The 12,127-nt window shown below is 36.9% G+C and overlaps 1 pseudogene; it reads right to left on the bottom strand.

Moving 5' to 3' along the window:
- Positions 1–279: 279 nt before the first annotated feature.
- Positions 280–743, bottom strand: LOC122737404 (annotated as a pseudogene).
- Between the last annotated feature and the right edge of the window lie 11,384 nt (positions 744–12,127).

Below are 12,127 nucleotides of genomic sequence, written 5' to 3' on the forward strand. Positions count from 1 at the left end.
TTCTGCACATGTTCCTAAAGACATGCTTAAACTTGTCAGACCCAGAGGATCTCTGTGTCTATGTTTTTTTTTTTTAGAACATCTTAAATTTTTAATCCTTTCTTTACAGGTTTACCTAGACCACTTTTGATTAAGAAAATGGTAGGAAGTTAGTAACTGCCACAAGTTAACGCCAGGAGGTGGCCCCTGTCAATTTCCCAAAGAGTCCTGGTCGCAGGGTGTTGGAAATGCACTGCTCCAGATCTCCGCTCTCCCTTCTTGGAATCAATCCTGGAAGATTTAGTTCATGGGCCGCTTTTCCCCATATTTCTTTGTAAACTCTTCAGTGTTCTTACAGAATTTTTTACGGTCCTTAGAGTACTCTTCAGCTGGGTCAGCCTGAAGGGGGTGTTCAGGCTGGGGGTTGTTCACCAGTGCTATGAGGGACTGGATGACTTGGTCAGTTTTAGTTGCTGGCTTACAGTTTTCAGCATTAATGACTGGCAGACAGGCCTGCCCTTTTTCATTGATGTTAGGGTGGTAAATCTTTGTTTTAAATGTAATCTTAGGTGGTTTGAATGGATACTCTGCTGGGAAGTTGATTTAGATTCTGAAGGCTCCCTTGTCATATGGAGGGTTGTCTGGAACGATGAGCCCTTGCCAAGTCAATAAATTAGCTTCATCAACCTGGATGTTACCAAGTTTTTCATCCCACACTTGCGGATTTCTTCCAGCTCCTTCATCAGCCTCCTGCTGGCTGCCATCTTGGGTCTGGTGTTGCTGCTGGTCTCTGTGTTTTTGATATCTCTTTACTTAAGATCTGGTTTCCATGTGTCTTGTCATGTAGGAATATTAATGGCTAATAATGGTTAATGGTCCCTGGTTACTGTTTCTGTTGATGGTATTTGTTGATAGGGACTCAAACCCTCTTGGTTACTGTAAGAACACAAACCTACATTTCTCTGTTAACCATTTTAGCTACTATTGCTCTTACATTATCTGTTAACCCTGTTTAGTTACAGTCGATAGGTTAGCTATCCTTTTAGAGCTCAGGTCTTAGAGCTCAGATCTTAAGTTGTCTATTAACCCTTTTTAGCTTCCTCCATCACATGCTCTCAAGGGGCTGGAAGATTGTTATTGTTCATACTTTTTTCTCAAAGAAGACCAATGACTTTTGGAGGGTGATGTCTTGACTTGCAAGTGAATTATATTTAAATGAGGCAGGGCTGTTCAAGGTCAGTAACCTCACTCTCTCCTCCATAGTCATCTGAGTCCAGTGCCAAGATATGGCTCAGGATGACTGTTGATGGCCCAGGATGCAGTGGGAGACCCTGGCCTTTTTAAGCTAAGGTCTTTCCCAGGTCTCAGTGTCTGAAGCAACACCCATTCAGTAGTTAAAGCTAGGTAAAGATTGAGGTAAAAGATGGTCTACTTTGCCTTTACAAAAAAAAATTCAACCAGGTAGGGGAAGACCCTCAGAGTTTCTAGCCAGAACAGAAACGATAGCTATTCTGCATTTACCATGAGCCATCAAAACCTAAACAATGAGCAAGTGGGACTTGGACTGGGGCCTGTTATTGGCTAATCAGTGAGAGCCAGATTGATTACTCTATTTGAATCTCAATGGACTTTATCAAAGCCTGGTTTTTCAGAAATATATTTCAAGAAATCATAAATCTCAAAGGGAGATAACTTGCAAATAACTAGTTACAAATAAGGTATATACAGAATAAATTGGAGATAATGAACTGAGAAAAGGGACTATCATTAAAGTAAAATTAGGAAAGATTTCTTATAGATAAGATTTTAACTGGAATTTGAAGGAAGTCAGAGGAGTCAGGAGGGAGAGCATCCCAGGCATGGGGGACAACTAGTGAAATCCTGAGTCCAGAGATGAAGTGTTTCATTTGAGGAACAGCAAAGAGATCAGTGTCATTGGATTTGATTACAGTGCAGTGGGGGTGAGTGGGCAGTGGACTGGATTAAGGTACAAGAATACTGGAAAAGTAGAAGGCCTTTCTTTCTTCCTCTTGATGTTATGAAGGTAGCAATGGAGCATTCTGGGTACTTACCTCTTATCTTTAGTTCTTGCAATTCTATCAGCCCCTCTTCCTTTCCTATCATATAATTTCTTGATGATGTCTTTTAGTCCTGTTCTTATTCAGTTACTTGTTGGTAATGTGTTGTAGCCTGCTCATAGTCACCATGTACCTTTGCACCATTTCTGTACAAAACTCATTTTTTATTCTTTGGAGGAAATTATATCCCATGTCTCACTGCTGCATTACAATACCCGAAGAACCTGAGTATTAAACAAAAACAGATGGACTTTTGCTTTCATAGGAAATTTGGGAGCTTTGCATACATAAAAATCATTGAAAATTTATCTTACAATATAAATACAGAAATATGTTTAGTGACCCTTTGATAATAGACATTATTAGTCAAGGCACAAAAGACGGAGATCTATGCTTTGTATGTAAATGAGCTTCCCAGTGTTCTGAAGACAATCCACACTGCTTTGCTTTTCCTGTTCAAGTTTAGGTCAAACATGTCTTCTGTATTCTGTGTTCAAGAGATACCTGTATACTCATGTTATAGGGTGTGTATGTGTGTGTGTATAGATATAGATATGGATCTATCTATCTATCTATCTATCTATCTATCTATCTATCTATCTATCTATCTATATCATGTTATAGGGTATCCATGCTAATGCATGTTAAAATAGGGCAATAAACATTCTTTTTTTTTTTTTTTTGGTGGAGCAATTAGGGTTAAGTGACTTGTCCAGGGTCACACAGCTAGTAAGTGTCAAGTGTCTGAGGCCAGCTTTGAACTCAGGTCCTCCTGAATCCAAGGCCAGTGCTTTATCCACTGTGCCCCCTAGTCCCCCCCCCCCGCAATAAATATTTATTAAGTGCTTACTATTTGCGAAGCCATGGAATCAGAACAAGATCCTCACAAATAAGAGTATCTGGAGGACCTCACAGGAAATATGTCTTCTACTAGACTCCAAGCTGGATCTCCTCCATGATGTTAGTAAATGCTTTCAGTGAGCACACATCTCCCTGATGTTTATTATCAGTTCATTTAAAAGGGTTATTTCCGTAGTTGTGTCTGACAAAGAGTTGAATAACAATTTTTGTGCATGGATGAGAGACACCTTGATGTAAAATTGCTTGAATGGCAATATTTTGTTCTTCTAAATTGTTATGGGGGAAATTGGTGGTGGTGGTGGGGGGCGGTCCTTAGGTATTCTTCTTTAAAGAATTACACCCTCCCACACACAAATTAGAATAAAATCATCTTTTATTCAGGAGCTAGTGAAAGAAACCGAGAGAGAAGTCAAGGGCAGTTGGTTCAGAGACATGATTCTCTGAGATATCTATCTCCTCGAACAGAAGAAAGGCAAAAGCTTTTATAGATGGCAGATCAGCTGACCAGATGGGGTGACCACCTGACAATAGAAAGTTCCCTTTTGAGGTGGGGAAAGGCTTGAATGAGAGGTGGTGGTCAGGAGTTTGGGAGTTATCTCTGTCCCCTAGGCCTTTCAGGCAGCAGCCATGACTAAAGGGCTTATCTCCTTTACCTGTTAGGTGTGTCCATCCTGATAGCTTAGCTACTCAAGGAGAGTTACTCCAGATCTATCTCCAGTTTAAACTTTAATCATCCCAAATTCCTTGATATGTGCCAACCCTATAACATAAATCATATACTTAAAAAATAAACAATCAATATGCCTAATAAAATTTTATGTTCTTTATATCATTCAGTTATCTGTGAAATAATAAAGCTGAAGTCCATTGTTAAATTCCTCTTGAAAAACTTGTTTGCGGGGGCAGCTAGGTGGCGCAGTGGATAAAGCACCAGCCCTGGATTCAGGAGTACCTGAGTTCAAATCCGGCCTCAGACATTTAACACTTACTAGCTGTGTGACCCTGGGCAAGTCACTTAACCCCAATTGCCTCACTTAAAAAAAAAAAAAAAGAAAAACTTGTTTGCTTCTAAGATATTCTTATTGAGAATGTTCTTTATATAAATGATTCTTATAAAGATTTGCTTTCTATAGGATAATAAGCATACAGATCAGTAGTTACTGATAGTTGCCCTTTTTCCAGTAATAATAAGGCCTCAATTTTTTTCTCTCCCTTTGGTATCTTCCACTTTTTCCATAGTCTTGTATGTTGGTCTCCCCTAATGTCCTAATAATTGTGTCTCTTCCAGTAGGGCTCTCTTCTCTATATATTTGATCCAATCTAGCTGATTTTCCTCATCTTTGTTTTCCTTAGTGAAATTTTTACCGACCTATAGTGTAGGTGGTAGCAATGGTAGATAAAATTTCTTTACCAATTTATCCTCAGTAAGCTACACTGGTGGAAAAGGTGCAATATCATTTTATGGTAACCCTTGTGCAAGTATTTAAAATTAGTGTTGGAATATCTGATGAGAAAATAAACCATAAATAATATATAATTTTCCCTTTATGATGATACCTCTTCAACTCTTTTTTTTTTTGCTTCAGCATTTTTTTTTTTTAAACCTGGTCTCTCTACCTCTCCAAAATGCAAAGTGTGACAGACACTTACAGGTTCATTGCTAGTGCTGACTGACACAGGAGCTTGTTACAATAACCCTAGATTATGGCTTTGCCTGACAAAGTGCAGATGTCTGATCAGCCTAGTCCTACTGTAGATAAGAACTCTAGAGACGATGTGATTCACCAGATTCAGCTTCCCCAGTAGCAGGAGTTACAGGCATTTTCCACCGCATCCAGCTTTTACAATATTTTCACAATTGCTTTCTAGGATAGTTGGGCCAATTCATAGCTACACCAGTAGTATAATAGTGTGCCCATTTCCCAATGGCCCCTCCAACATTGATTTTTCCATCTTTTGTCATCTTTGGCATGAATTTTTTTTTAAAATAAAAGTATTTTATTATTTTCCAGTTACATGTAAAGATAGCTTTCAACATTTGTTTACATAAGATTTCAAATTTCAAATTTTTCTCCCTCCCTCCCCCCCCTCCCCCAGACAGCAGGCAATCCGATATAGGTTATATATATATATATACACACACACACATATACATATATATATACACACATATACATATATATACATATATGAATTGTTTTTAATGTAGCAATGATAGCTTTTAGTGATTATCACTTCCCTTTCTAGATGACCACAATCCATCATTTTTATAATATACTTTTGATTTCTTCTGGGAATTGAAATCATGCTCAATAGACAATAGTTTGAAGATTGCCCATCTTCTCCTCTCTTTTGAAAGTCAGGAAAACATTTATCTGTCTCCAGTGTACTAATTTGCATAAGGATAAAGATTTATCTTCTGTGAACTTTGAGGGTTTCTGATTTCTTTCTTTTTTTTTTTTAACATGTCAGGAGTGCTATTTATTTCAATTCCTATCTTTCTCTTGATTGAGGAAGGGGAAACACTTAAGTGACTTCATAGAAATGTGGGCAAAATGCTTGAAAGCCTTCTATTCTCAGTATTTCTGATTGGCTGAGACTGAGCTGGGTATCACATTGATTGAATTTACCCATGAAAGCAAATGGAAAAATTGGCTTGAGAATGTTTTAGGACAAAAGATATTATTCTCAATGGGGAAACATTAGGGTTCTAAATACTTTAGAGAGAATCAAGGAAGATAGAGACTGGTGAAACTTTAGTTAAGGGTTAAATTAAGCTAGTTAAACAAGGAATTTAAATGGCACTCACTGTAAGACTAGTTTTTTTATTTATGTGTCTGTCTATTGCTTTTACCCCATAGGATTACTGTTATAGTAGTTTGGACTACCCTCTTTTGCCTGGCAAATGAACTCCAGATAACATTTCTTTGTGGTCTATCATTTATATAGATAGGGGTATGGGAAACAGGTTATATTTCTGCCCCCCCCCCTTTTTGTTTTTGCTGTGGGGCAATGAGGGTTAAGTGATTTGCCCAGGGTCACACAGTTAGTATGTGTCAAGTGTCTGAGGCCGGTGCTTTATCCACTGCCCTTTGTTTTTGAAGAGGACCAATGACATCAAAGGGTGATATCTTGAGTTGCACAGGACTTGGATTTAAATGAGGTAGAGTTGCTTATATTTGCCATTTATCCTCTGTGTCTTATAATACCCCATTACTCCCTAAGACCCCAAGTAAGCTCCAGTTTTCCACTTTAAAACATTGTGGCCCTTAAAGACACTTTATAGCTTAACTTGGATCTAGGCACCCACAGATGCTTCTACTCAGGTGCTATTTAGAAAATCCCACCCACCTATCATGCCCCCATAATCACTCTAGCTAACATGCTTGTTGTTTGTCTTTTATTTGTTTGTTTGTTTTTGCAGGGCAATGGGGGTTAAGTGACTTGCCCAGGGTCACACAGCTAGTAAGTATCAAATGTCAGATTTGAACTCAGGTCCTCCCAAATCCAAGGCCAGTGCTTTACCCACTGCACCATCCAGCTGCCCCCTGTCCTTCCTTTTTTTTTTTTTTGGTGAGGCAATTGGGGTTAAGTGACTTCCCCAGGGTCACACAGCTAGTAAGTATTAAGTGTCTGAGGCCAGATTTGAACTCAGGTCCTCCTGACTGCAGGGCTGGTGCTCTATCCACTGTGCCACCTAGCTGCCCCCCTGTCCTTCCTTTTTGAAGAGGATCAATGATATCATGATGTTGGGATAAAATAGTAGATGATGGGTGATGACTTTCACATGGTTTGGATCTAAGTGAGGCAAAATTATACAAAGTCTTCAGCCTCATTCTCTTTCCCAGGATCACCAAAGTCTAGTTACAAGACTAAAGTGAGGATGACTGGCAATGGCCTAGGTTGCAGTAGATAACATTAGCATTTTCAATGTATGACCAAGCTCTATGTACTCCTGAAACAAATTGTTCTCATCTTTCCATTCTTTTGAGGAAATCTTCACATACTTGGGGTAGACAGCCCCTAGCTTACTGATGGGGTTTGAGGCATTTTAATTACCTTCAACCTGGTTTAGCCTGTCTGTTGAGACAGGTTTTTTTTCTTTTTTGTGGGGAAATGATGGTTAAGTGACTTGTCCAGGGTCACACAGCTAGTAAGTGTCAAGTGTCTGAGGTCATATTTGAACTCAGGTCCTCCTGATTGCAGGGCCAGTGCTTTGCTGCTGCCCATCCTACAGTTTCTTAGAGTCACAGGTGGGTAATAGATGGACACCAAAGGTGGATGAGCAGCCCTGAAAAGGGCTTGGGAAACCCTTGCCAACAGAGAGGCTAATCTTCCCTGAACACCCATATACCCATTCACAAGCATATGGGTGTTGGAAACAGACATCAATGACAAAGTGTCAGCTTAGCAGAAGAGAGAAAAAATAATTAGGGTTTGGGTTCATCAGATCTCTGAACTCTAGGACCAAAAGGAATTCAGGGATCAAAAATGTTGAAGACACATAAGCTAATATGTTTGACATGATACCTTAGGGTAAAATCAATGCAGGTTTAGAAAATAAGAGAAAAGAAAAGGCGTAAGCCCGAGGGCAAAAGTCTTTTGGTTGGGTTGTAAACTGTGAAGCTGTTTCCCCTGGGAAACTGATTCAGGTTTTGGAGGCTGAAGGGCAAGAAATGAACCTATTATAGCTACAAATCGGAATAAAATTAGGTGCAGATGTCTGAATCTCCACCATGAAGCTGAAACAAAAAGGTTAAGACATTGAAAAATAGGGGAGGAATAGGATACTTTTTAAAAATTATTATAAGTATTTTTAGAACACTTTAACTGTTGTTTATTTTTCCATGACTAACAAATAAGCTGGTTTTTTTTCTTTTGAGAATAACATTTGTATATAAAGGTCATTTTCATTAACCTTAGATTTGTACCTTCCAGTCTCACTGCCCAAAGGCAATGCTGTTATTTACAATTTTTCTTAGTCCTATGTAAAACCAAACAACCATCAGTGTGAGGCTAATATATGTTAAGTGCCTCAGGCGCATGCCAATTAAGTATTAACACAGGTTGGAAATTTTCCAAAACATTTAGTGAATATCACATTCAATCATTTTCATTAAAATTAATAGCAAATGTTAAAAAGTAATATACTAGGAGCTGAGGGAATAGGATTCTAAGATTCAAAATGGCCACTTGTGCTGTTAGAGAAAGATTTCAGCAAAATCTTAGCTTTGCTCCTTGTGACTTTAAGCAACCCACTTGGCCTCTGTGTACCTCAGTTTCCCCATCTGTAAATTATAAGAAAGGACTGACTTCTATGGTCCTTTTTTAGAAAGTAGAAAGAATACTGGAATTGGAGTCAGAAGACAGGTATTAAAACCTATCTCTGCCACTTATTACCTTGAATCAGTCAGTTAACTTCTCTGGGATTCATTTGCAAAATTAAAGAATTGTATTACATGATATGCAAACTCCATTTCAGTTCTAAAACTATGATACTATTATTCTTTTTTTTTTTTTAAGTGAGGCAATTGGGGTTAAGTGACTTGCCCAGGGACACACAGCTAGTAAGTGTTAAGTGTCTGAGGCTGGATTTGAACTCAGGTTCTCCTGAATCCAGGGCTGGTGCTCTATCCACTGTGCCACCTAGCTGCCCTGATACTATTATTCTAAACCTCTGATTTTGTGCTTCTATGAAATGTAGTGATGGTTACCTTATTCCCACTTTGTGTGTGTGTGTGTGTGTGTGTGTGTGTGTGTGTGTGTATGTTTGTGTGTTAAAGAGAGGTTCGGGGGGAGGCAGAAGAGAGAGGGAGGGAGAGACAGAGACAAAGAGAGATAAAAAGGTAGAGTTGAGGAGGCCGAAGCAATGTGAGGATTAATTTCATTTGAATACTTTCACATAGGGACTTCAGATGTTAATGAATATTTACAAGACAACTGAAATTAAGAGTTTTGGCATATGAACAAATGGAAAACTTCAAACTAAATAAATCCATGTTTAAATGAATTTGCTAGAGACTTCAACTGGAGGGTTTGGAAAGTTTATTGTAGAGAGAAATGGGTGAAAAAAAATAAATGTTTAGAGAAACCAAGGGTCTATTAATATATCTTTCAGAATTAAATCAATAAAAATGAAAAATGAGATGTAGTTTAAAAGAATCTGGCTCAAATACAAAGAATCATGTTACATGCACCAACTGAAAAAAAAAAGCACCCTAAAAGTTATCTCTAGAAAACAACAAAATCTGTTCCCTCTATATTTTTACACAAATTATGAGCTTAAAGTTAAGAAAATCTCTTTGGATTTATCTCTTATTAACCTGATAAGTTCTGATGTTTAATCTTATTGTTTTGTAAGTGGCACTAGATAAAGCATTAAAAAGAAAAGGAAACTTTAAGATGTGGAATCATATTTAGTCGGAGCTCTGTTCTATTTGCAAGTTAGACTATGTGATTCTGAACCTTTTTGGAGTTGTAAAACACTAACTATTGTTTAAATTATGTAACATTGCAGTTACAGTTTTTATACCAGGCCTGAGCTTGGAAGAAGAAAGACCTTGGTTTAGAATCTTTCTCTGAGAAATATTGGCTGTATAAAAATGGGAAAGTTGCTTTACCTCTCAATGCTCCCACACAACTCTCTAGACCTTTATTACAGTTAAACTGCAAACCTGTATTTAGTGCTAGAATCCATTCTCACCTTTAGCTCCCTCTCTGTATTTGTATAATATGAGGATTTGCTATTTGTCAATCCATGAAATAAGATGAGCATCTCACATACAAGTCTAGTGACTAGTTCATGTCTTGCTAGGTATTTAACAGCTGCTAGATTTTTTAGCTTGAAGTAATATATTGCAGTTAATATCATTTCCTCAAAACATCTGCATTGATCACTCAGTCTTTGCTTCTTAAGGATAACATATCCATAACCATAATGCTTTCCTCTCACTGTGTCCTTTTCCACAAAAACCCCACATGACTCAACTATTTGTTTAATCATTCTTATTTGACATATAGGTATCAAAATTCAAGCAGCTATCACCCATAAAGGGTCCTTTGATTCCATTTTTTGGATCCTGGCTATTTCCTGGGCTCCAACTGCTTTGACAATCCAATGATATATTTAAAAGAACCATTTAGGATATATCAGAACCAAAAGTATTCATTGTTGTTTACTGTCACTTCTAGCTGCCCTTCCTGAAGCTACTCCCCACCCCTCAATCTTTTTTTGGAGTTAAGTAGCATAACAAATCTGTCAAAATGCTTTTTGTCTAATTTGGTCTGTTAATATTAAGGAAGTCAGAAACCAACCTACATGTTGGAGGAAAAATGCTTCATTGCTCACTTGAAGAAGTACACAATTGAAAACTCAGTTCTTCCTCTGATGCAGTGAGGATTCAGATGATAAAATTTAAACAAATTGAGTATTTATTGAACATTCGAGAATCACTACAATAAATGATATTGGAAATAAAAATCAAAACAAAACTTACATTTTGATCAGTAGAATGCAAAATCTACACAAGGATTTTTGTAAAAAAGTCTAATGGAGGAGATAACAAGGACATATATAAATATAGACAGAATGAGTACATCATCAAATACCAGGTATTTTGAGAGATTAGACATAGTTGAAGACCAAGGAAAGACTCCATGTCATCCGGTTGATCACAAAATGAAGAATTTTTCCTCCATGAAGAATTTTAAAGACTACTCCCCAGGGATTGTGATCTGCCCTTCTAGGTCATTACACACACCAACAAATTCATGAATCTGAGTAGTAAAGAAATACACGGTCCTGTCATATAACTTTTTGGTTTGTGTTTTGCTATCACTGGTATACAAAACATGGTCAGACTATATATGATGTTTATGGGTCTTTCAAAGTATTCTATCAATCCATCAATCAATAAGAATTTATAAAGTACCTATATAAAGTTCATGCTAGGCATTGGGAATATAAGAACAAAGAATGAAATAATCCCTATTCACAATGAACTTATTTTTAATGGGGAAGAAATTGTTCAAACATGACTAATTTAAAGTATGTGCTATTTTTAAAAGGTACATGATAATTATTTTATACATTTTTTTTATTAGGATTTCCTGACCAAATGCACAAATTGCATTGTAAAACATATAGAACCTTTCATGACAAGACATCAAGGACCTTTCTTTCTAAGGGGAAAAGGTACATCCCCTCATTGGACAGCATTTTGTTCAGTTTTTCTCTCTTCCAAACAACGTATAGAGATATCATATTGCCATTTCTTGAATACTATATTGTTACAAGAAAGAACTTCCTTTGTTACTCTTCTTCCAAGAGATGTTTCCAAGGAATGAGTAGGTGGCAGCAGGATGAATGTTGATGGCATCTCTAACTATAGTAAAAGTATAGCCCACATTCCAAACTAAAGGTCTTGAGAATTAATGAACACATGAAAAACACTAGACATGAGTACAACTTTGTTTTATTCTTTAAAATAAAACTTCGAAAATATGTATTCTATTATGACATCTTGAAAATGTATTTATAAAGAACTGGAATCTTGTGAATTTTTTTGAAGTGATTCTGAATCCAACTGTCATATGCAAAAATATCTACACAGAACTAGTGCTTTTGATTTCTTTTTTTAAAACATTGAATTGTCTATGTTATGGTTTGGTCTCAATAAAGTGAATATGGAAGTAGTTTGGAGGCTTGAAGATATGTAATTTATATTGGGCATTTTCTTTCTTAAATTTAATATTTTAATATTTTATTTCCCTCCCAATTATATCTAAAAACAATTTTTAACATTTGTTTTTTAAAAATTTGAGTTCCATATTCTTTCCCTCTATCCACTCCTCTCCTCCCTCACTGAGAAGGCAAGCACTTTGATTAACATTATGCATGTGCAGTAAAGCAAAATATATTTCCATAATATTCATGTGTGAAAGAAAACAGACCAAAACAACAATAACAACAACCAATTAAACCCAAGAAAAATAAAGGTAAAAACAAAGTAGGCTTCAATCTGTATCCATACTCCATCAGTTCTTTCTCTAGAGAGGGATAGCATTTTTTCATCATAAGCCCTTTAGAATTTTCTTAGATCATTGTATTATTGAGAATAGCCAAGACATTTGATTATAGTACAATATTGCTGTTCATGTAATTAGTGTTCTCCTGGTTCTGCTCATTTCACTTTGCATCAGTTCAGGTA

Source organism: Dromiciops gliroides, chromosome 1 (genome assembly GCF_019393635.1).
Source record: "Dromiciops gliroides isolate mDroGli1 chromosome 1, mDroGli1.pri, whole genome shotgun sequence".
In the NCBI taxonomy this organism is placed as follows: domain Eukaryota; kingdom Metazoa; phylum Chordata; class Mammalia; order Microbiotheria; family Microbiotheriidae; genus Dromiciops; species Dromiciops gliroides.